Here is a 4,719-nt window from a genome sequence, read left to right as displayed (position 1 = left end):
ACTCGTGGCCTACCCAAGGTGCGGTACGTTTGCGGCCGTATCCTCGGTGGGAATTTCGTGAGTAGGGTCGCAAATTCTACGACCTCGGCCGGTTTGAGAGCGACGTAGACTTGTGGCACGCTCAACGTGCCACACGTTTCGGGGCACACCCGCGGTGAAATTTTCTCGAGTACGCTCGTATTAGTGCCCAAGGAGGTCTGGGTACTTATCGCTGCTATTATGTGGGGGTTCTCGTGAGCGGCGTACGCGAAAGCGACCGGGTGTCTGATATGCGGCGGGCTTCGGCCTCGTCAAGCGTGTCCTCGGGTCTGCTCCAGGGGAATCCACGGCAGTCGTCTGCAGCCTCATCCGCTTGATGCGTTAGGGGCTGGTTGTCGGACGGTGCCGTTTTACCACGATATCGAGGTGTGTTCCGTGTCGTCCTCGGGCGATTCAGATGCGAAAGCGCCGAAGACGCGGGCGTGACCCGTCGTCTGGCGGCTTTGCAGTCTCGGCTCCGTTGCTAGTTCCGGCCGGTCCACCGACAGTGCAGCGGGCTTGGGCAACCCGCACGGCGCGACCGAGTCGATGCAACGAAAAAGAGCGAGCATGAACGTGCTTCTTGCCGCACGGCTCCCACTCGTCTTTCGGGAAGGTTGTGCCGTAGCGAGCTCGAACGCCGTCATCTCGGAGTGCAAAATAAGCGTGTTGGGGCGCCTGAAGGTGGCCTCCGCCGCACACAGACTGCGTCCGGCCCGCCGAAGGCGAGGACGGACGCGCAGTCGAACGATTACCTGGTTGATCCTGCCAGTAATCATATGCTTGTCTCAAAGATTAAGCCATGCATGTCTAAGTACATGCCGAAATAAGGCGAAACCGCGAATGGCTCATTAAATCAGTTATGGTTCCTTAGATCGTTTCTTCCTACTTGGATAACTGTGGCAATTCTAGAGCTAATACATGCAGTGAGCCTGGAGCCCTTTGGGTAACGGGTGCTTTTATTAGACCAAGATCGATCGGGTTTCGGCCCGTATTGTGTGGTGACTCTGGATAACTTTGTGCTGATCGCATGGCCACGAGCCGGCGACGTTTCTTTCAAGTGTCTGCCTTATCAACTTTCGATGGTAGGTTACTTGCTTACCATGGTTGTTACGGGTAACGGAGAATCAGGGTTCGATTCCGGAGAGGGAGCCTGAGAAACGGCTACCACATCCAAGGAAGGCAGCAGGCGCGCAAATTACCCACTCCCGGCACGGGGAGGTAGTGACGAAAAATAACAATACGGGACTCTTTTGAGGCCCCGTAATTGAAATGAGTACACTCTAAATCCTTTAACGAGGATCAATTGGAGGGCAAGTCTGGTGCCAGCAGCCGCGGTAATTCCAGCTCCAATAGCGTATACTAAAGCTGCTGCGGTTAAAAAGCTCGTAGTTGGATCTCAGTTCCAGACGAGTAGTGCATCTACCCGATGCGACGGCTCGGACTGAACATCATGCCGGTTCTTTCTTGGTGCACTTCATTGTGTGCCTCGAGATGGCCGGTGCTTTTACTTTGAAAAAATTAGAGTGCTCAACGCAGGCGAGTCGCCTGAATAAACTTGCATGGAATAATAGAACAAGACCTCGTTTCTGTTCTGTTGGTTTTTGGAATACGAGGTAATGATTAAGAGGGACGGACGGGAGCATTCGTATTGCGGCGCTAGAGGTGAAATTCTTGGACCGTCGCAAGACGAACTACTGCGAAAGCATTTGCCAAGAATGTTTTCATTGATCAAGAACGAAAGTCAGAGGTTCGAAGGCGATCAGATACCGCCCTAGTTCTGACCATAAACGATGCCAACCAGCGATCCGCCTGAGTTACTCAAATGACTCGGCGGGCAGCTTCCGGGAAACCAAAGTATTTGGGTTCCGGGGGAAGTATGGTTGCAAAGCTGAAACTTAAAGGAATTGACGGAAGGGCACCACCAGGAGTGGAGCCTGCGGCTTAATTTGACTCAACACGGGAAAACTTACCCGGCCCGGACACTGGGAGGATTGACAGATTGAGAGCTCTTTCTTGATTCGGTGGATGGTGGTGCATGGCCGTTCTTAGTTGGTGGAGCGATTTGTCTGGTTAATTCCGATAACGAACGAGACTCTAGCCTATTAAATAGGTGCGGGGTTCCCAGCACCTTACAACCTTCTTAGAGGGACAAGCGGCTCCTAGCCGCACGAAACAGAGCAATAACAGGTCTGTGATGCCCTTAGATGTCCGGGGCCGCACGCGCGCTACACTGAAGGAAGCAGCGTGTCTTTATCCCTGTCTGAAAAGACTGGGTAACCCGTGGAACTTCTTTCGTGATTGGGATAGGGGCTTGCAATTGTTCCCCTTGAACGAGGAATTCCCAGTAAGCGCGAGTCATAAGCTCGCGTTGATTACGTCCCTGCCCTTTGTACACACCGCCCGTCGCTACTACCGATTGAATGATTTAGTGAGGTCTTCGGACCGATGTCCGGCGCGGCCTTTCGGTTGCGCCGGTCTGTTGGAAAGATGACCAAACTTGATCATTTAGAGGAAGTAAAAGTCGTAACAAGGTTTCCGTAGGTGAACCTGCGGAAGGATCATTAACGGATTGTGAAGGGTGAGCGCCTCAGCTGCGTCTGCGCCCGACACTTTCTGCCGCTGACCCCGTTTGGACGCGGGGTCGGCTTTTCCCCACGGGGCTGCCTGAATGTGGAGCGGCACCCCGTGACAAATTGTTGCGCCCAGCGGACGCCAACACCGCGACCTTGGACGGTCGGCCAGGTGGCGGACGCGGGTACAAACGGCGCAACGCACTCATAGGTCGGCTTTCGACCCGCCACTGCACCGTGGCTCGAAGCGCTCGAAATGCGCGACCCGACCGCTGCGGGACCGCCTAGTACTGTAAACAGGAGCGGCGGAGCGCGAACGGCGAGTCGTGGTTACGTCGGTAGAAGGCGAGGCTGCGCGTTCCCGAAACGCCAGCCGAGTGCCCTCCCGACCGTTCGAGCGTGCAAGAACGAGACCCGACAATCGCGCGGCGACTGCCAAGTACGAGAGGAACGGCACAAGCGTCGGCGGTCGGTCAAGGAACTGGCGATGTGACGGGTCCGCTGTGCACCAGTGCATACCGTCCCGCCGTCCGCGGCAAGCGCCTCCGCGTCCTCGGGTGACGGAGGCTGCCGGTCGGTTCTTGCAGGCGAGGGATCTCGCTGGCACCGGTTCGCGTTGACGCGCGGCCGGTCATGGCACGGCGATGCGACGGCCGAGGTGCGCAGTACTCGATGGAGGAACCGCACGCTCCGATGACCGTCCCGCCCTCCGCGGCGTATGCGTACCGACCGTAATGGTTGCAGCAGCGCCGGCCGGCTTTTGAATTCGCCACACGAAACACGGTGCGAGATCGCGGTTAGGGGAGCGTCGACGTTGCCAGGCGTTTTGCTTGCTGCCGAGGGAAAGGCGGCACGGCCACGTCGCGCTCGTCGCGATTAGCGGGTCTGCGCGCTTTGGGAAGGTGCCGCAACGACTTGCCGAAAGAGGAAGCACGGAAGAACGAGGGACTTGGACGTCCCGACAATTGAACGCACTTGCGGCCAGGCCCTTGCTGGCTTCGTTCTTCCGCCTCGAGTAGGCTCGTACGCGGCTCCGGCGCCGAAAGTGGTCCTTGGCACCGACTTCGGTGGACGTGGGAAGTGCCGCGCAAGTACGGCGCGCCTGGCTCCACCTGTTGGCTAAAGTAGGCAGCCGGATCGGCATTTTGGTGTGCGGTGGCAAACCGTGGATGCGAAAAAAGCTTGTGCGATTTCGTGGAACAAAAAGCGGGGGTCCCCCTTTTTATGCGGAGGAGACCGACCCGCCTGCCGTGGTGAACCGCGACGCCACGGTAAAAACGGGAGAGGCTTGTCGATGGGACCGTGCATCCCGCGCTCCACGGAGGCCGGGAGGCGGCCGCCCGAGGAAATGTGTAGCCGTCGAGGCCCGCATCTGCGTGCACTCTTATCCAAATGGGTGTACCGCAGGCATTTTCTGGTTAGGCGGGCCAATGAGAGCGAGCACACAACGATACCTACGGGTCCGGCTTGGAGAACCGGCTTCGACGCCTCCCGAGTATTTATAGAGGGGTGGACCACGAAAGCACTCGCAAGTAGCGAAAGCGAAACGCCGTCCGAAACACACCGTTTGCTCGATTTGCGGCAGCCGAAAAAGGCGCGGCAGAGTTTTGGAGTCCAAGCGTGCGCTGAAAAGCGCCCTTCTTGGCCACTGTTTGGCCGAGTGCCAGAAACGTTTGGTTTTGACTGTACGGAATTGAACAAACACTTTTTCACGACTCTAAGCGGTGGATCACTCGGTTCTCGGGTCGATGAAGAACGCAGCCAGCTGCGAGACTTGGTGTGAATTGCAGGACACACTGAGCACTGATTCTTTGAACGCACATTGCGGCCTTGGGTCTTCCCTTGGCTTCGTCTGTCTGAGGGTCGGATCACATATCAAGAGAGCCTTCGGCGCACAAGGGAACGTGAGCCGTCGACTCGTTTTGACCGCGTCGGCAACACGGACAGCACGCTGAACACCTCACAGCGAGCGCCAACAGCGGCCACTCAAGGGCGAGACGGTGGCGACCGTCGTGCCAGAGCCCAACCGAAACGGGGGCGACCGACTGCATTGAGGATGTGGCACCTCGTTGAGACCGCCGCAGGACTTCGAGTCGGAAGGAAGCCTGCAGGGAAAGTGCGGTCGAGG

General features: G+C 57.4%; 2 non-coding genes across 2 annotated transcripts; both read left to right on the top strand.

The window, feature by feature from the left end:
• The first annotated feature begins 770 nt into the window (after positions 1–770).
• Positions 771–2,585, top strand: LOC142791868 (small subunit ribosomal RNA). The gene has a single exon (XR_012890483.1). It is a non-coding gene; the product is annotated as a small subunit ribosomal RNA (ribosomal RNA).
• A 1,719-nt stretch (positions 2,586–4,304) lies between these two features.
• LOC142791884 (5.8S ribosomal RNA) lies at positions 4,305–4,457 on the top strand. The gene has a single exon (XR_012890493.1). It is a non-coding gene; the product is annotated as a 5.8S ribosomal RNA (ribosomal RNA).
• Positions 4,458–4,719: the final 262 nt, after the last annotated feature.

The sequence above is a fragment of the Rhipicephalus microplus genome, unplaced genomic scaffold (genome assembly GCF_043290135.1).
Source record: "Rhipicephalus microplus isolate Deutch F79 unplaced genomic scaffold, USDA_Rmic scaffold_191, whole genome shotgun sequence".
NCBI lineage: Eukaryota > Metazoa > Arthropoda > Arachnida > Ixodida > Ixodidae > Rhipicephalus > Rhipicephalus microplus.
The sequence above is the reverse complement of the archived record's forward strand: the minus strand, read 5'-3'. Positions and strand labels throughout refer to the sequence as shown.